This window comes from Bufo gargarizans, unplaced genomic scaffold (assembly GCF_014858855.1).
Source record: "Bufo gargarizans isolate SCDJY-AF-19 unplaced genomic scaffold, ASM1485885v1 fragScaff_scaffold_249_pilon, whole genome shotgun sequence".
NCBI lineage: Eukaryota > Metazoa > Chordata > Amphibia > Anura > Bufonidae > Bufo > Bufo gargarizans.
This window is the reverse complement of record NW_025334076.1, coordinates 195,894-218,053: the sequence shown is the minus strand read 5'-3', so window position 1 is coordinate 218,053 and position 22,160 is coordinate 195,894.

Sequence of the window (22,160 nt, the reverse complement as noted above, 5' to 3'; positions counted from 1 at the left end):
TTCAGGACCAGTTCAGGTCTGAAGTCACTTTGTGAGGCTTACATAATAGAAACCACCTAAAAATGACCCAATTTTACAAACTACACCCCTCAAGGTATTCAAAACTGATTTGACAAATGTTGTTAACTCTTTAGGTGTTCCACAAGAATTAATGGAAAATAGAGATAAAATTTCACTTTTTTGGCAGATTTTCCATTTTAATATTTTTTTTCAAGTTACAAAGCAAGGGTTAACAGCCAAACAAAAATCAATATTTATGGCCCTGATTCTGTAGTTTACAGAAACATCCCATATGTGGTCGTAAACTGCTGTATGGGCACACGGCAGGGAGCAGAAGGAAAGGAACGCCATACGGTTTTTGAAAGGCAAATTTTGCTGGACTGGTTTTTTGAAACCATGTCCCATTTGAAGCCCCCCTGATGCACCCCTAGAGTAGAAACTCCAGAAAAGTGACCCCATTCTAGAAACTACGGGATAGGGTGGCAGTTCTGTTGGTACTAGTTTAGGGTACATATGATTTTTGGTTGCTCTATGTGGCGAAACCAACCTCGCCACTGGGTTTTGGAGGGGGCTGTTTAAAAGCCTCTTGCCTCAGGATTATGGCCCCTACTAACTTTTAAACCCCTGAACCTATTCCAGGGAATTTTGGATAGGTTTGTCCCCCAAGTTATACTGTTTAAATTGATGTAAGTTATATGTATGGACAATGTAACCTCACAAAGTTGTAACAACTTATAATAAGTGTAACTTGTCAGCTTGGAATGGGAGGAATATGCTGGGTGTGGTTCTATTGTCCCATTGTGTGTTTGAATGGTGATGTCTGTCCTGTTGTCTCCACATGTGTATTGGCGATCTCCCCTTTGTCCTGAGAGATAATTGGATTGCCCTTGGTTGTCTCCCAGGCAGAGAGGAGGAAACCATGATGCATTGTGGGGATATGTTGTATCTGTTCTGTGTCGCAGTCTCCCTTCTGGTCCTCTAGGGGGCGGGAACGATTGGTTGCTGTATTTACATTGTGTGTGTTGTGAATTACTGATTGGTTGGATTTCAAAACCCTGTGGGCAGTACTATGTTTGTTTTTTATCAATAAAAGAGGCTGTACTTGAAGTACAGTCAGACCACTGCTTGACCCTCAAGACGGAGCCTTGTCTCGTTATTGGGGGGATTCCCTGTATGCTGTTGGAGACTGATTGCCAGGAGTGTAAGCTGACTGATACGCTTTTCCTGTTCGTCTGCTGACAGCTATTTGCGAGGTTCCAGTTTGAAGTGCTATTTTGTATCCAGTTCGGGAGTTTGGTGTTCTGCAGTAGCTGTGCCTGTCTCTCGGAAAGGGGCATATCGTCTAAACGGATTTTAACCCCTTGTCTGCTGAAACGGACCGTTACATTGGTGGCAAGCAGCGGGATCGTTCCTACAGCCAGAAGGACAGCTACAGGAGACACCATTTCTGTGGATTCTACAATTTAAGGGCAACGCATGTCTCAGTACAGCAACCCTAAAAGCACCAGGATGGAACCAGCAGTGGAGTACAGATACTCTGTGGAGGAATTTGACCGTATGATGTGGTTGCTGCTGAACTTCTTCGGACCCAATCCAGCTGAGAAATACGTGAAGTTCGTTAGGAGTCTAGTGTCTAAGACCCTACTATACCGGGCAGAAGGTGACGGTCAGCTGCCACGTTGGGTGGACCTCCATCGGAAGTTGCAGTTGCGGGACAGAGGGAGCCCAGTCTCCATTCCCCAGCGGCAGTGTGAAGTGCAGGGAGGGGAGAGCAGCGGCCTCCCTCCCCAGCGGCAGGCTGAGTTACAGGGGGCAGAGGTAGTTGTTCCTGCCCCCCAGCAGCAGCATGATTTTTTAGGAATTGGGAGCCTAGTCTCCATTCCCCAGCGGCAGTGTGAAGTGCAGGGAGGGGAGAGCAGCGGCCTCCCTCCCCAGCGGCAGGCTGAGTTACAGGGGGCAGAGGTAGTTGTTCCTGCCCCCCAGCAGCAGCATGATTTTTTGGGAATTGGGAGCCTAGTCTCCATTCCCCAGCGGCAGTGTGAAGTGCAGGGAGGGGAGAGCAGCGGCCTCCCTCCCCAGCGGCAGGCTGAGTTACAGGGGGCAGAGGTAGTTGTTCCTGCCCCCCAGCAGCAGCATGATTTTTTAGGAATTGGGAGCCTAGTCTCCATTCCCCAGCGGCAGTGTGAAGTGCAGGGAGGGGAGAGCAGCGGCCTCCCTCCCCAGCGGCAGGCTGAGTTACAGGGGGCAGAGGTAGTTGTTCCTGCCCCCCAGCAGCAGCATGATTTTTTAGGAATTGGGAGCCTAGTCTCCATTCCCCAGCGGCAGTGTGAAGTGCAGGGAGGGGAGAGCAGCGGCCTCCCTCCCCAGCGGCAGGCTGAGTTACAGGGGGCAGAGGTAGTTGTTCCTGCCCCCCAGCAGCAGCATGATTTTTTGGGAATTGGGAGCCTAGTCTCCATTCCCCAGCGGCAGTGTGAAGTGCAGGGAGGGGAGAGCAGCGGCCTCCCTCCCCAGCGGCAGGCTGAGTTACAGGGGGCAGAGGTAGTTGTTCCTGCCCCCCAGCAGCAGCATGATTTTTTAGGAATTGGGAGCCTAGTCTCCATTCCCCAGCGGCAGTGTGAAGTGCAGGGAGGGGAGAGCAGCGGCCTCCCTCCCAGTGGCAGGCTGAGTTACAGGGGGCAGAGGTAGTTGTTCCTGCCCCCCAGCAGCAGCATGATTTTTTGGGAATTGGGAGCCTAGTCTCCATTCCCCAGCGGCCGTGTGATGTACAGGGAATTGGGAGCCGAGTCTCCATTCCCCAGCGGCAGGCGGAGTTACAGGGGGCAGAGACAGTCGGTCCTGTCCCCCAGCAACAGGGCTGTTTAGCCAAAGAGGAGACAGTTGGTCTCCCCCTCAAACAACCAGATCTCCAGCCATCTCCGCAGGGATACCAGGAGGAGGAGGTAAGCGAGCCCTCCCCTTCCCAGCTACTTCCCAACCGAGTTCTGGGGGCAGGGGAGGAGCCTGCAATACCCACTGATCCCTTCCCAGCGGAAGAGCTGGCATCAGGGCAGAGAGCCGCTAGCCTCTCCTCCACCGACCCCCTTGTTACAGGACTGGCTTGTACCCCCCTCACCCCAGCGGAAGAGCTGGCATCTGGGCAGAGCGCAGTCGGCCTCTGCCCACCAAGTACCCACAGCTCCAAGCTGGAGAACCACAAAGCAAGGAGTAGCAGATGCACACTCAACAGCTGGGGACCTACAGAACAGAGCCAGGCCCCAAAATTCAACAGGTCCAGTATTTTGTTGTGGGTGGCCTGCCAGACTAACTCAGGTACCGACCGACGTGAGGTCAGGTATCTGGTTAGTCTTCCCTGGGGGGGGGGGGGGAGATGTGTGGCGAAACCAACCTCGCCACTGGGTTTTGGAGGGGGCTGTTTAAAAGCCTCTTGCCTCAGGATTATGGCCCCTACTAACTTTTAAACCCCTGAACCTATTCCAGGGAATTTTGGATAGGCTTGTCCCCCAAGTTATACTGTTTAAATTGATGTAAGTTATATGTATCGACAATGTAACCTCACAAAGTTGTAACAACTTATAATAAGTGTAACTTGTTAGCTTGGGAGGAATATGCTGGGTGTGGTTCTATTGTCCCATTGTGTGTTTGAATGGTGATGTCTGTCCTGTTGTCTCCACATGTGTATTGGTGATCTCCCCTTTGTCCTGAGAGATAATTGGATTGCCCTTGGTCGTCTCCCAGGCAGAGAGGAGGAAACCATAATGCATTGTGGGGATGTGTTGTATCTGTTCTGTGTCGCAGTCTCCCTTCTGGTCCTCTAGGGGGCGGGAACGATTGGTTGCTGTATTTACATTGTGTGTGTTGTGAATTACTGATTGGTTGGATTTCAAAACCCTGTGGGCAGTACTATGTTTGTTTTTTATCAATAAAAGAGGCTGTACTTGAAGTACAGTCAGACCACTGCTTGACCCTCAAGACGGAGCCTTGTCTCGTTATTGAGGGGATTCCCTGTATGCTGTTGGAGACTGATTGCCAGGAGTGTAAGCTGACTGATACGCTTTTCCTGTTCGTCTGCTGACAGCTATTTGCGAGGTTCCAGTTTGGAGTGCTATTTTGTATCCAGTTCGGGAGTTTGGTGTTCTGCAGTAGCTGTGCCTGTCTCTCGGAAAGGGGCATATCGTCTAAACGGATTTTAACCCCTTGTCTGCTGAAACGGTCCGTTACACTCTATATTACACTTTTTGTGAGGCAAGGTAACAAAAAATAGCTGTTTTGGCATCTTTTTTATTTTTTGTTATTTACAACATTCATCTGACAGGTTGGATCATGTGGTATTTTTATAGAGCAGGTTGTCACGGACGCGGCGATACCTAATATGTATACTTTTTTTTATTTATGTACGTTTTACAGAATGATTAGATTTTTTAAACTGATGAAGAAGGCTGCAATCCTTCAAAACGCGTATGGTTATCCAAGCCCTGGGAAGCGCCTCCAAACTCCCCTGCACCATCAGGTTGACAACACCGGGAATTAAAACGCCCGAAAAAAGCACACACTAAACTGACGCACGTGGCAAGAACGCCAGACACAGTCAGCAGCCCTCTGACCGGAGGAAAAGACAGCAACATTCGCATCGACGGACCGATCCACAAACAGCAGCCCTTCGCGGTCATCGCATCCATCTGCAACCGCGCTGCCGGCCCCATCTATCCATAACCGCACTAAGCATCCACAGCACACAGAGGATCCTGCGCGGAGACACCCACATAGAAGAACCGACGATCCTCCAGAAAGGTAACAGCGACCAGTTAGCCAATTGTAGGTGGGACGCGACCAGGCACTGGTTCGCTGAGAATAACTCTCGCATAGCTGTGCATACACACACAGCGGATCTGGAATGCTGCTGATATATCCTCTCAAACCTGTCACAATTTAGATCTTTGTACTAACTTTTTACTTATTTTAATCAACTGAATCCATCTCAGACTATTGACTATATTTGTCTAATATTTAAAGTTCTAGAGACGATGATTCTGGACATATAGCCCAATACAGGGTGTTTTATCATCACTTTATTTTTCTTTATCCATTCATCTATTTTACACCCCCCACTCCTCTCCCTGTACATTGGGAGTGACCTATATTGATAACGTTTCTATTACTACCCAAATAAATATAGTGTTTATCATATACACACTATCCCTATCTGCTGACCTCATACCGAGTGCCTGCCTTCTCTGACTGAGTCCGCTTAGACACGTGCACCTTGCGTATCGCCCACACAGGAGAGCCACCGGATTCCCTCCCAAAAAAATCATGTTTTAGTGTTTCCATAGTCTGAGAGCCATAGTTTTTTCATTTTTTTGGTGATTATCTTGGGTAGGGTATGATTTTTGTGGGATGAGATGACGGTTTTATTGGCACTATTTTGGGGTGCGTGTGACTTTTTGATCGCTTGCTATTACACTTTTTGTGATGTAAGGTGACAAAAAATGGCTTTTTTTTACACGGTTTTAATTTTTATTTTTTTACGGTATTCACCTGAGGGGTTAGGTCATGTGATATTTTTATAGAGCAGGTTATTACGAACGCAGCGATACCTAAAATGTATACTTTTATTATTTATGTAAGTTTTACACAATGATTTCATTTTTGAAACAAGAAATAAATCATGTTTTAGTGTTTCCATAGTCTGAGAGCCATAGTTTTTTCAGTTTTTGGGCGATTATCTTAGGTAGGGTCTCATTTTTGCGGGATGAGATGACAGTTTGATTGGCACTATTTTTGGGTGTATATGACTTTTAAATTTTACACTTGATATTACACTTTTTGTGATGTAAGGTGATAAAAAATGGCTTTTTTTACACCGTTTTTTATCCATTTTTTTTATTTGGGGGAAATTACGTTGTCTTTTTTACTTGAAACTTTTAATTTTTTGGGGGGGGAAAACTTTATTTTTTTAACTTTTCTTTTCACTTTATTTTTTGTCCTACTTTGGGACTTGAACTTTTGGGGGTCTGATCCCTTTACAATGCATTCCAATACACAATGTGTATTACCCATACAGCTTCCGGCCTGTGAGGTTCAGTGGGCTGGATCTCACAGGCTCGTCACCGGAAGGCAGCGCAGGTGTCTAAAGAAGGCATCGGGTCCCCCCTACAGCCGGGGACCCGATGGCACCGCCGATCCCCGCCGGAACAACCAGTAAACGCCGCAAACCGCAGGTCTGAATTGCCAATACGGGGGGGGGGGGGGTCACGCACGCCACGCAGCGGTGATCGGAACTACACATGACATACAGGTACGTCATGTGTTCTTAAGTGCCAGGACATCATGACGCACCGGTACATCATATGTATTAGCAATAGTAATTAGACTACATACACACCAATACAAACATCCTGCCCCTTTTTCGTCCATAAAAAAGAAAATAAAAAATATAAATTTATTATATTTATTAGTTTTAGCAATAGTATAGTGGAATTTGTATGTGTAAAATATACAAACATACACACCCTGACTACTGAGCGTCAGACCGTGGGCCTTTGACCAGGGTACCAGCCTTCTGAAGAGAGAGTGGGGCAGCTAGCTCAGCCCTTTCCTCAGCATTAAACCCTTCTTCTGCCAGGGAGGAGACTAGAGAAGCCGACCCTATGCCTCGTCCAAGGGAGGAAACTGGAGAAGCCAGCCCTATGCCTCGTCTCAGGGAGGAGACTGGAGAAGCCAGCCCTATGCCTCGTCTCAGGGAGGAGACTGGAGAAGCCAGCCCTATGCCTCATCTCAGGGAGGAGACTGGAGAAGCCAGCCCTATGCCTCGTCTCAGGGAGGAGACTGGAGAAGCCAGCCCTATGCCTCATCTCAGGGAGGAGACTGACGAAGCCGGCCCTATGCCTCGTCTCAGGGAGAACACTGGAGAAGCCAGCCCTATGCCTCGTCTCAGGGAGGAGACTGGAGAAGCCAGCCCTATGCCTCGTCCCAGGGAGAACACTGGAGAAGCCAGCCCTATGCCTCATCTCAGGGAGGAGACTGGAGAAGCCAGCCCTATGCCTCGTCCCAGGGAGGAAACTGGAGAAGCCAGCCCTATGCCTTGTCCCAGGGAGGAAACTGGAGAAGCCGGCCCTATGCCTCATCTCAGGGAGGAGACTGGAGAGGCCAGCCCCTATGCCTCATCTCATGGAGGAGACTGGAGAGGCCGGCCCTGTGCCTCGTCCCAGGGAGGAGACTGAAGAAGCCAGCCCTATGCCTCACCTGTATTGTTTTGTACCTGAATTCCTCCAGTAAAGAAGCCCCCTAGTTTACTCCAGACCAAAGGTTATCTCACTGCCTGAACAGTCGCACAGGCCCACCGGACTGGCGGTATCCTTATTTATCACAAGGTTCCCCCATCTTCTGGCAAGTGCCTCACATCCAAGGTACTTGCACAGGCCCTGCATATGGGAGTGGAGCTTAAACTTTGAGCTACCACTTTAATTTAAATAGCCGGAATTATCTTTCTGGCACCTATGTATTTAGTGTACTTGAATCTCTTTGTACATTTATCTAACCTTTTTGCCCTTCTGGATTTTTTTTTTATTTTTTTACCCGTCCAGTACGTTTCCCTTAAAGCGAACCTTTCACCAGGATTTCACTTCATAAACTATTACCAGTACCTTATAGATGATCCTCATTGTGTTTCAATGCATTCTTGTGCCGCTTTCCTGCGATGGGTATTCATGAAAAAAACAACTTATAAAGTCCTCGTCTTCCCTCACTCCGGGCTGTACCTCCCCTGCCCTAACCCCGCCTCTAAGTAGTGTAACTGACACCCGGCTCAGTCGCCGGGACCGCGCTTGTACAGGCGGCGCATGCGCCGTCGGACTCAAACGCGATCCTGTAACTGAATCGCGCATGAGGAAGAGAAGACAGGCAGGCATCGGGGATGGCGCATGCGCGATTCAGTTACAGGATCGCGCTCGAGTCCGACGGCTCATGCGCCGCCTGTACAAGCGCGGTCCCGGCGACTGAGCCGGGTGTCAGTTACACTACTTAGAGGCGGGGTTAGGGCAGGGGAGGTACAGCCCGGAGTGAGGGAAGACGAGGACTTTATAAGTTGTTTTTTTCATGAATACCCATCGCAGGAAAGCGGCACAAGAATGCATTGAAACACAATGAGGATCATCTATAAGGTACTGGTAATAGTTTACTAAGTGAAATCCTGGTGAAAGGTTCGCTTTAATGAGAGTTAAATCGAAACATGCATGTAGGGACTAGCTGCACTAGGGCGCTTGAGGGCAAGGTTCTGGACGGGGTCGTTCTTCTCAGGACGGGTGCTCCGTGGCTAGGTCATTAGGTCCAGTACAGCACCCGTAACCCAGGGCCGTCTAGGGATCTAGCGCCCCTCTGTTTGCACCTGTCTGGTACTTGCTTTTTCTTTTAGGATCATACCTACAACTGTGATTCTACGATCTCCGGATGAACCATATTATCTGGTAGGACTATTGGTTATTATTTCTTTTTGGTGCCGCCGTGCACCCTTAGGCTAGAGGGTTATTGAGTACTCTGAGCAGCCAAACATTATTTTTGTTTTGATACACCTTAAGGGACTATTATTAAATGAACTGATTAAAATTTACATCTTAATAAGTATCACCATTCCCACCCTTCCGTTTCTGTAACCCGTGGTAACGACATTATTAATTATCTACCGTTCTATTTTTTTTATCATAGACTACCCAGGTAAAAGCCAATGCCACAGGCCGAGAACTTATCCTCCCACCATTATCAAAGACTCCCCAGGCAGAAGCCAATCTCTCTGGTCAACGGCTTATTGTCCGACCATTATCACAGACTTCTCAGGTAGAAGACAACCCCACGGGCTGAGGACTTATCCTCCCACCATCATAAAGTACCTAGGTAGAATCCAACCTTGTGGATTGAGAAATAACCCTCCCACGATCATCATAGACCATCCAGGTAGAAGCCAACCCCGCAAACCGAGGACAAACCCACCCACCACTTTAACAGACACCTCAGGTAGAAGCCAACCCCACGGGCTAAGGACTAATACTCCCACAGTCATCACAGACTCGTCACTCCTTGAGCAGAAGCTAACCCCGAGGGAAGAGTAATAATCCTCCCACCATTATCACAGAATCCTCAGTTAGTACCCAACCCTGTTGGCCAAGGACTAATCCTCCCACCATTATCACCAACTTCTAAGGTGGAAGCCAACCCCATGGGCCGAGGACTAAACCTCCCGCCATCATCATAGACTACCAAGGTAGAAGCCAAGCCTGAGGGTCGAGGACAAATCCTCCCATCATTATCACAGACTCCGTAGGTAGAAGCCAACCTGTCTGGTCGAGAACTAATCCTCCCACCATCATCATAGACTAACCAGGTAGAAGCCAACCCCGCAGGCCAAAGACTAATCCTCCCACCATTATTACAGACTCCTCAGATGGTAACCAACCTCGCGGGCTGAAAACTAATCCTATCACCATCATTATAGATCATCAAGGTACAAGCCAATGCCAAGGGCCTATGACTAATCCTCTAACCCTTATAACAGACTGCACAAGTAGAAGCAAATCCCATGGGTGGAGAACTAATCCTTCCACCATTGTCACAGACTCCTCAGGTAGAAGCCAAACCCTCGGGCCAAGGACTAAACATCCCAATATTATTACAGACTCCTCTGGTAGAACCCAACCCTGAGGACTAATCATCCCACCATAATCATGGACCACTTAGGTAGAAGCTAACCTCATAGGCTGAGAACTAGTCCTCCCACCATTATCACAAACTACCCAGGTAAAAGTAAACCCTGCAGACCAAGGACTAATTCTCCCTCCATTATCACAGATTCTTCTGGTCATCTCCGTGGGCTGAGGACTAATCCTCCCACCATCATCAAAGACTACCCAGCTAGAAGCCAACCCTGCGGGCGAGGACTAAATCAGCCACCATCATCATAGACTCCCCAGGTGGTGGCTAACCCCCGGGCTGAATAATAATCCTTCCATCATCATCATAGACTACCCAGGGAGAAAGCAATCCCTTGGACTAATCCTCCAACCATTATCACAGATTCCTGAGGTGAAAGCCAATTCCCCCGGTCAAGGACTAATTGTCCCAATATTATCACAGACTCCTCTGGTAGAAGTCAACCCTAGTGTTGAGCGAATCTTGCTTCAGATCATAGATTGCCTCTGTGAAGACAAGATTTGTTTCACCAGAAGCACGAGACTTCAGTGATTGAGTTCACTATTCATTTCTAGATCTTTAAAAGTATTTCAAATTAGCAATCAGTTTTGGTATTGAGGTACCAGCCGGTAACAAACCCGAGTTCGGATTTTGAATTTTAAATAGTTTTAAAGATGCGGACATGAATACTGAATTCATTCACCGAAGTATCGCACAACATCGGGTGAAACAAATTTTGTCTCCACGGAGGCAATACATTTTAATGCTGTACGGAGAAAGGTCTCCGTACAGCATTAACCCCTTAAGGACTCAATCTTGGCAATCTTTTTGCAAATCTGACCAGTGTCACTTTAAGTGCTGATAACTTTAAAACGCTTTGACTTATCCAGGCCATTCTGAGATTGTTTTTTTGTCACATATTGTACTTCATGACACTGGTAAAATGAAGTAAAAGAAAATCATTTTTATTTATATAAAATACAAAATTTACCAAAATTTGTAAAAAAAATAGCAAATTTTCAAGTTTCAATTTCTCTACTTCTATAATACATAGAAATACCTCCAAAAATAGTTATTACATTCCCATACTTCATGTTTGGCTCATTTTGGGAATGATATTTTATTTTTTGGGGATGTTACAAGGCTTAAAAGTTTAGAAGCAAATCTTGAAATTTTTCAGAAATTTTCAAAAACCCAATTTTTAGGGACCAGTTAAGGTATGAAGTCACTTTGCGAGGCTTACATAATAGAAACCACCCTAAAATGACCCCATTCTATAAACTACACCCCTCGAAGTATTCAAAACTGATTTTACAAACTTTGTTAACCCTTTAGGTGTTCCACAAGAGTTAATGGCAAATGGTGTTAAAATTTCAGAATTTAGATTTTTGGGCAAATTTTCAATTTTAATCCATTTTTTCCAGTAACAAAGCAAGGGTTAACAGCCAAACAAAATGCTATATTTATGGCCCTGACTCTGCCGTTTACAGAAACACCCCATATGTGGCCGTAAACTACTGTACGGCCACACAGCAGGGCGTAGAGGGAAAGGTGCACAGTATGGTTTTTAGAAGGCAGATTTTGCTGGACAGTTTTTTTTGACACCATGTCCCATTTGAAGCCCCCGTGATGCACCCCTAGAGTAGAAACTCCCGAAAAATGATCCCATCTAAGAAACTACACCCCTCAAGGTATTCAAAACTGATTTTACAAACTTTTTTAACCCTTTAGGTGTTGCACAAGATTTCATGGAAAATAGAGATACAATTTCAAAATTTTACTTTTTTGGCAGATTTTTCTATTTTAATATTTTTTTTTTCCAGTTACAAAGCAAGGGTTAACAGCCAAACAAAACTCATTATTTATGGCCCTGATTCTGTAGTTTACAGAAACACCCCATATGTGGTGGTAAACTGCTGTACGGGCACACAGCAGGGCGCAGAAGGAAAGGAATGCCATACGGTTTTTGGAAGGCAGATTTTGCTGGACTGGCTTTTTGGACACCATGTCCCATTTGAAGCCCCCCTGATGCACCCCTAGAGTAGAAACTCCAAAAAAGTGACCCCATTTTAGAAACTACGGGATAGGGTGGCAGTTTTGTTGGTACTAGTTTAGGGTACATATGATTTTTGGTTGCTCTATATTACACTTTTTGTGCGGCAAGGTAACAAGAAATAGCTTTTTCTGCACCGTTTTTTTGTTGTTGTTATTTACAATATTCATCTGACAGGTTAGATCATGTGGTATTTGTATAGACCAGGTTGTCACGGATGAGGCGATACCTAATATGTATACAATTTTTTTATTTATGTAAGTTTTACACAATGATTTCATTTTTAAAACAAAAAAAAATCATGTTTTAGTGTCTCCATAGTCTAAGAGACATATTTCTTTCATTTTTTGGGCGATTACCTTCGGCAGGGTCTCATTTTTTGTGGGATGAGATGACGGTTTGATTGGCACTATTTTGGGGTGCATATGACTTTTTGATCGCTTGCTATTACACTTTTTGTGACGTAAGATGACCAAAAATTGCTTTTTTTACACCGTTTTTATTTTTTTACGGTGGTCACCTGAGGGGTTAGGTCATGTGATACTTTTATAGAGCTGGTCGATACGGACGCGGCGATACCTAATATGTATACCTTTTTTTATTTATGTAAGTTTTACACAATGATTTCATTTTTTAAACAAAAAAAAATCATGTTTTAGTGTTTCCATAGTCTAAGAGACATAGTTTTTTCACTTTTTGGGCGATTATCTTGGGTAGGGTACGATTTCTGTGGGATGAGATGATGGTTTGATTGGTACTATTTTGGCGTACATGCGACTTTTTTGATCACTTTTATTACCTTTTTTGGGAAGTAAGGTGGGCAAAATTTCAATTTTCTCAAAGTTTTTATGTTTTTATTTTTATGGCGTTCACCGTGCGGGGAAAGTAACATGACCGTTTTATAGATCAGGTCGTTACGGACGCGGCGATACCTAATATGTGCAGTGTATTTTTATTTATTTTTTATTCAGTGATAAATGTGTTTTTTTTATCTTTACTTTTTTTCACTTATTTTTGACCCAGACCCACTTGGTTCTTGAAGATCCAGTGGGTCTGATGTCTGTATAATACAGTACAGTACACTATATAGGGTATTGTACTGTGTTTTACTTACACTTTGTCTTAACAGATCTATGCCTTTAGCACAGATCTGTTCAGCACCATGGACAGCAGGATGCCTGAGAAGGCGTCCTGTTGCCATGGGAACCTTCCCCGTCTGCTTAGTTGTGGCCACAACTGAGCAGACGGGGAAGGGTAAGGAGGGGGGCTCCCTCCCTCTGTCACCCCATCTTGTCTGGGGGCTGCAAAGGCACAGGGACAGGGAGCTCCCTGACCCTGACTGTAAACCTTTTCCATACAGCGGTATGGAAAGGGTTAAACGGCTGACATCTGCACAGATGTTAGCCGTTTATACCAGAGTGTCAGCAATGTGCTGACACCCTGGTATAACCACTGGCCACCAATGATTATTCAAGAGGAGGCTGGCGGGGGACCGCACCGCCTGTAACACCCCCCCTGCACCACCCGCCGGCATCAAATAATTCAGGGGTGCAGGGGGGGTGAAAAATCTTTAGTTTCCGCACATTAAAGTTTCTGATCCCCGCGGCAATCGCTGATACGGGGGGAGTCACATGACCCCCCTGGAGTTGTGACAGGATATAGGCTGAATGATTTCAGCCGGCATCCTGTTTGGATTAACCCCCGCGGCGCCACAATCGCGATTTAAACGTAGGACGTACAGGTTCGCCCTGAGTCCTTAAGGATTCGGGAAATAGGGCGTACCGGTATGCCCTAAGTCCTTAAGGGGTTAAAAAAAGTGTTAGAGTGAATTGACTTCAGATCTATGACGCTCGATTCGCTCAACACTATAGACTACCGAGGTAGAAAACAAACCTGCAAGTCGAAGACTAATCCTCCCACCACCATCATAGACTATAGGTAGAAGCCAATTCCGTGGGTGGAGGAATAATCCCTCCATCATTATTAAGTTTAATGCCCTGGAGCAGGGGTACTGTGAAGTCTGGAAATTTGCCCCTGTTTTCCCTCTGCAAAGTTAGAAACTTCTTACTTTATTTCACTTAAAAGGGTTAACATGCACCGTTTAATACAGGGTAACTGAATTTTATATGTATGTTGTGATATACTGTATATCTTGCTCATTTGCACTGTGTTTACATGGCTCTGTGAAAAGGGTTATTGAATACTGAGAGACTTTTGGGACTTTGAATGAGAAACTGGTAATCTTCTACAGCTGCTATAGGGTTTAAAGACCATGTTTTAGAGGGAAAAAGCCAGACTTGTTTACCACCAAAAGCAGACAGATTGACCTTATGACCGTCTGGTTTAGCTCTGTTATTATGTGTTTTTGTCTGAAACAAATGCTGTGTCATTGCCATTGAGTATTATTGAAGCTCTTATGTAAGTTTATGACAGACGGGAGTTGTTACAATGTATCAGTTTGTGCTGAGCTTCTCCACACCACCCTTCCCATTAGAAGATTCCAGTCTAGCAAGAAACTGTATATAAGGAGAGCAGTCAGAGCCCTTAGTTTGCTGCAGTTAAGGTCCAGTGCTTGGAGGGGAGACTCTGCCAGACTACTGAGTGACCAGAAGAAGACACTAAGATGGGGACGCTGAGCCACAGAGAATGGGTCAACAGCCCTTTGACTAAGGAGCTACCTGGACTGAGCTACAGAATTTGGACCTCCAGGCTACCAGCCTTCCGAAGAGAGAGAGAGGGACAGCTAGCTTAGGCCTTTCCTCAGCATCAAATCCTTCTTCTGCTAGGGAGGAGACTGGAGAAGCAGCTCAGTGCACTGCCTATATTGTTTTGCACCTGAATTCCTCCAGTAAAGAAGCACACTGGTTTATAGCAGACCCTGACACTCTGGACTTATTTCCCATTGGGGTGCACCATACCTTACTATCCCTTCTGGAGAGCAGTAACATATGGTGACAGCTCAACAGTGTCCGGGGGACCCAGCGTGGCGTTGGGGCAACCCCAAACCCGGCCACTGCACCAAGACTTGTCAAGGCTTAGAACTATTCCTCCCACCATTATCATAGACTACCTAGGTAGAAGCCAACCTGGCAGGCTGAGAACTAATCCTCTCACCATCATCATAGATTACCCAGGAAGAAGCCAACCCCGAGAGCCAAGAAATAATCCTTCCACCATCACCATAGACTACTCATGTAGACGACAACCCCCATGGGCTGAGCACTAATCCTCCCACCATCATCACATACTCTTCAGGAAGAAGTAAACCCCATGGCCTGAGAACTAAACCTCCCACCATCATCATAGAGTACCCAGTACCCAGGTAGAATCTAAACCTGTGGGCCGAGGAGTAATCTTCCCAACAGCAGCAAAGACTCATCAGGTAGAAGCCAACCCTGCGGGCTGAAGACCAATCCTCCCACCATTATCAAAGACTCCTCATTTCTTGGGTAGAAGGCAACTCTGCAGGCCAAAAACTAATACTCCCACCATTATCACAGACTACTCATGCAGAAGACAACTCCGCGGGCTGAGGAATAATACTTCCACCCTCATCAAAGACTCCTAAGGTGGAAGTCAACCCCTCAGGCCAAGGATTACTCCTCCAAACATTACCAAAAACTACTAAGTAGAAGCAAACCAAAGGGCGAAGGTCTATTCCTCCCACCATTTTCAGACTCCCCAGGTAGAAGTCAACCTTGCGGGCTGAGAACTGATCCTCCCACCATTATCACAGACTCCTCAGGTAGGAGCAAACCCCACTGGCCGAGGACTAATACTCCCACCATCATCACAGACTCCTCAGGAAGAAGCTCACCCAGTGGGCTGAGGACTAATCCTCGCATAATCATAGACCAGAGGCTGGGAAACACAAACCCCACCATATACAGGATTACTGCAGCATGATAACATGTGAAAGGACATACAATGCACATGTGACATAACATATAGAGTAGATAACACAGGACATACAGAGAGCACGTAACAGGGCATACAGAGAACACGTCACAGGCCATACAGAGAGCACGACACAGGACATACAGAGAGCACATCACAGGACATACAGAGAGCACATCACAGGACATACAGAGTACACGTCACAGGACATACAGAGAACACGTCACAGGACATACAGAGAAAACGTCACAGGACATACAGAGAAAACGTCACAGGACATACAGAGAAAACGTCACAGGACATACAGAGAACAAGTCACAGGACAGACAGAGAGCACGACACAGGACATACAGAGAGCACGACACAGGACATACAGAGAGCACATCACAGGACATACAGAGAACATGTCACCGGACATACAGAGAACATGTCACAGGACATACAGAGAACATATCACAGGACATACAGAGAACACGTCACAGGACATACAGAGAACATGTTACAGGACATACAGAGAACATGTCACAGGACATACAGAGAACACGTCACAGGACATACAGAGAACACGTCACAGGAAATACAGAGAACACGTCACAGGACATACAGAGAGCATGTCACAGGACATACAGAGAACATGTCACAGGACATACAGAGAGCATGTCACAGGAAAATACAGAGAACACGTCACAGGACATACAGAGAAAATGTCACAGGACATACAGAGAACACATCACAGGACATACAGAGAACACGACACAGGACATACAGAGAACACATCACAGGACATACAGAGAACACGTCACAGGACAGACAGAGAACATGTCACAGGACATACAGAGAACACCTCACAGGACATACAGAGAAAACGTCACAGGACATACAGAGAACAAGTCACAGGACATACAGAGAACACGTCACAGGACATACAGAGAGCACGACACAGGACATACAGAGAACATGTCACAGGACATACAGAGAGCACGTCACAGGACATACAGAGAGCACGTCACAGGACATACAGAGAACAAGTCACAGGACATACAGAGAGCACGTCACAGGACATACAGAGAACAAGTCACAGGACAGACAAAGAACACGTCACAGGACATACAGAGAGCACGACACAGGACATACAGAGAACATGTCACAGGACATACAGAGAACATGTCACAGGACATACAGAGAACATGTCACAGGACATACAGAGAGCACGACACAGGACATACAGAGAAAATGTCACAGGACATACAGAGAAAATGTCACAGGACATACAGAGAACACATCACAGGACATACATAGAACACGACACAGGACATACAGAGAACACATCACAGGACATACAGAGAACACGTCACAGGACAGACAGAGTACACGTCACAGGACATACAGAGAAAACGTCACAGGACATACAGAGAACAAGTCACAGGACATACAGAGAACACGTCACAGGACATACAGAGAGCACGACACAGGACATACAGAGAACATGTCACAGGACATACAGAGAACAAGTCACAGGACAGACAAAGAACACGTCACAGGACATACAGAGAACAAGGCACAGGACATACAGAGAACACGTCACAGGACATACAGAGAGCACGACACAGGACATACAGAGAACATGTCACAGGACATACAGAGAACATGTCACAGGACATACAGAGAACATGTCACAGGACATACAGAGAACATGTCACAGGACATACAGAGAACATGTCACAGGACATACAGAGAACATGTCACAGGACATACAGAGAACATGTCACAGGACATACAGAGAGCACGACACAGGACATACAGAGAGCACGACACAGGAGATACAGAGAAAATGTCACAGGACATACAGAGAACACGTCACAGGACATACAGAGAGCACGACACAGGACATACAGAGAACATGTCACAGGACATACAGAGAGCATGTCACAGGACATACAGAGAACATGTCACAGGACATACAGAGAACATGTCACAGGACATACAGAGAGCACGTCACAGGACATACAGAGAACATGTCACAGGACATACAGAGAACACGTCACAGGACATACAGAGAACACGTCACAGGACATACAGAGTACATAACACAGGACATACAGAAAGCACGTCACAGGACATAGAGAGAACATGTCACAGGACATACAGAGAGCACGACACAGGACATACAGAGAGCACATCACAGGACATACAGAGAACATGTCACAGGACATACAGAGAACATGTCACAGGACATACAGAGAACACGTCACAGGACATACAGAGAGCACGTCACAGGACATACAGTGAGCACGTCACAGGACATACAGAGAACATGTCACAGGACATACAGAGAACATGTCACAGGACATACAGAGAACATGTCACAGGACATACAGAGAACACGTCATAGGACATACAGAGAACACGTCACAGGACATACAGAGAGAACGTCACAGGACATACAGAGTACATAACACAGGACATACAGAGAACACGTCACAGGACATAGAGAGAACATGTCACAGGACATACAGAGCACGTCACAGGACATACAGAGAACATGTCACAGGACATACAGAGAACATGTCACAGGACATACAGAGAACATGTCACAGGACATAAAGAGAACACGTCACAGGACATACAGAGAGCACGACACAGGACATACAGAGAAAACGTCACAGGACATACAGAGAGCACGTCACAGGACATACAGAGTACATAACACAGGACATAGAGAGTACATGTCACAGGACATTGGGCAGACTAGATGGGCCAAATGGTTCTTATCTGCCGACACATTCTATGTTTCTATGACATACAGAGAACACGTCACAGGACATACAGAGAGCACGTCACAGGACATACAGAGAGCACGTCACAGGACATACAGAGAACATGTCACTGGACATACATAGAACATGTCACAGGATATACAGAGAGCACATCACAGGATATACAGAGAACATGTCACAAGATATACAGAGAACACGTCACAGGACATACAGAGAACACGTCACAGGACATACAGAGAGCATGTCAAAGGACATACAGAGAGCATGTCACAGGACATACAGAGAACACGTCACAGGACATACAGAGAACACGTCACAGGACATACAGAGAGCACATCACAGGACATACAGAGAACATGTCACAGGACATACAGAGAACATGTCACAGGACATACAGAGAACACGTCACAGGACATACAGTGAGCACGTCACAGGACATACAGTGAGCACGTCACAGGACATACAGAGAGCACGTCACAGGACATACAGAGTACATAACACAGGACATAGAGAGTACATGTCACAGGACATTGGGCAGACTAGATGGGCCAAATGGTTCTTATCTGCCGACACATTCTATGTTTCTATGACATACAGAGAACACGTCACAGGACATACAGAGAGCACGTCACAGGACATACAGAGAACATGTCACAGGACATACAGAGAACACGTCACAGGACATACAGAGAACACGTCACAGGACATACAGAGTACATAACACAGGACATACAGAAAGCACGTCACAGGACATAGAGAGAACATGTCACAGGACATACAGAGAGCACGACACAGGACATACAGAGAGCACGTCACAGGACATACAAAGAACATGTCACAGGACATACAGAGAACATGTCACAGGACATACAGAGAACACGTCACAGGACATACAGTGAGCACGTCACAGGACATACAGTGAGCACGTCACAGGACATACAGAGAACATGTCACAGGACATACAGAGAACATGTCACAGGACATACAGAGAACATGTCACAGGACATACAGAGAACACGTCATAGGACATACAGAGAACACGTCACAGGACATACAGAGAGAACGTCACAGGACATACAGAGTACATAACACAGGACATACAGAGAACACGTCACAGGACATAGAGAGAACATGTCACAGGACATACAGAGCACGTCACAGGACATACAGAGAACATGTCACAGGACATACAGAGAACATGTCACAGGACATACAGAGAACATGTCACAGGACATAAAGAGAACACGTCACAGGACATACAGAGAGCACGACACAGGACATACAGAGAAAACGACACAGGACATACAGAGAGCACGTCACAGGACATACAGAGTACATAACACAGGACATAGAGAGTACATGTCACAGGACATTGGGCAGACTAGATGGGCCAAATGGTTCTTATCTGCCGACACATTCTATGTTTCTATGACATACAGAGAACACGTCACAGGACATACAGAGAGCACGTCACAGGACATACAGAGAGCACGTCACAGGACATACAGAGAACATGTCACTGGACATACATAGAACATGTCACAGGATATACAGAGAGCACATCACAGGATATACAGAGAACATGTCACAAGATATACAGAGAACACGTCACAGGACATACAGAGAACACGTCACAGGACATACAGAGAGCATGTCAAAGGACATACAGAGAGCATGTCACAGGACATACAGAGAACACGTCACAGGACATACAGAGAACACGTCACAGGACATACAGAGAGCACGTCACAGGACATACAGAGAGCACGTCACAGGACATACAGAGAACACGTCACAGGACATACAGAGAGCACTTCACAGGACATACAGAGAGCACATCACAGGACATACAGAGAACACGTCACAGGACATACAGAGAACACGTCACAGGACATACAGAGAACACGTCACAGGACATACAGAGAACACGTCACAGGACATACAGAGAACATGTCACAGGACATACAGAGAACACGTCACAGGACATACAGAGAACACGTCACAGGACATACAGAGAACACGTCACAGGACATACAGAGAACACGTCAGAGGACATACAGAGAACACGTCAGAGGACATACAGAGAACACGGCACAGGAAATACAGAGAACATATCACAGGACATACAGAGAGCACGTCACAGGACATACAGAGAGCACGTCACAGGACATAAAGAAAACACGTCACAGGACATACAGAGAGCACGTCACAGGACATACAGAGAACATGTCACAGGACATACAGAGAGCACGTCACAGGACATACAGAGAACATGTCACAGGACATACAGAGAGCATGTCACAGGAAAATACAGAGAGCACATCACAGGACATAAAGAATACACGTCACAGGACATACAGAGAACAAGTCACAGGACATACAGAGAGCACGTCACAGGACATACAGAGAACACGTAACAGGGCATACAGAGAACACGTCACAGGACATACAGAGAACACGTCACAGGACATAAAGAAAACACGTCACAGGACATACAGAGAACACTTCACAGGACATACAGAGAACAAGTCACAGGACATACAGAGAACACGTCACAGAACATACAGAGAACATGTCACAGGACATACAGAGAACACGGCACAGGAAATACAGAGAACATATCACAGGATATACAGAGAACATGTCACCGGACATACAGAGAACACGTCACAGGACATACAGAGAGCACGTCACAGGACATACAGAGAGCACGTCACAGGACATACAGAGAACACGTCACAGGACATACAGAGAACACGTCACAGGAAATACAGAGAACACGTCACAGGAAATACAGAGAGCACGTCACAGGACATACAGAGTACACGTCACAGGACATACAGAGAACATGTCACAGGAGATACAGAGAACATGTCACAGGAAATACAGAGAACATGTCACCGGACATACAGAGAACAAGTCACAGGACATACAAAGAACACGTCACAGGACATACAGAGAAGACGTCACAGGACATACAGAGAACATATCACAGGACATACAGAGAACATGTCACAGGACATACAGAGAACACGTCACAGAACATACAGGGAGCACGTCACAGGACATACAGAGAACACGTCACAGGACATACAGAGAACACGTCACAGGAAATACAGAGAACACGTCACAGGACATACAGAGAGCATGTCACAGGACATACAGAGAGCACGTCACAGGACATACAGAGAACACGTCACAGGAAATACAGAGAACACGTCACAGGACATACAGAGAACACGTCACAGGAAATACAGAGAGCACGTCACAGGACATACAGAGTACACGTCACAGGACATACAGAGAACATGTCACAGGAGATACAGAGAACATGTCACAGGAAATACAGAGAACATGTCACCGGACATACAGAGAACAAGTCACAGGACATACAAAGAACACGTCACAGGACATACAGAGAAGACGTCACAGGACATACAGAGAGCACCTCACAGGACAAACAGAGTACACATCACAGGACATACAGAGAACACGTCACAGAACATACAGAACACATGTCACAGGACATACAGAGAACACGTCACAGGACATACAGAACACATGTCACAGGACATACAGAACACATGTCACAGGACACACAGAGAGCACGTCACAGGACATACAGAGAACACGTCACAGGACATACAGAGTACATAACACAGGACATACAGAGAACACGTCACAGGACATACAGAGAACATGTCACAGGACATACAGAGAACATGTCACAGGACATACAGAGAACACGTCACAGG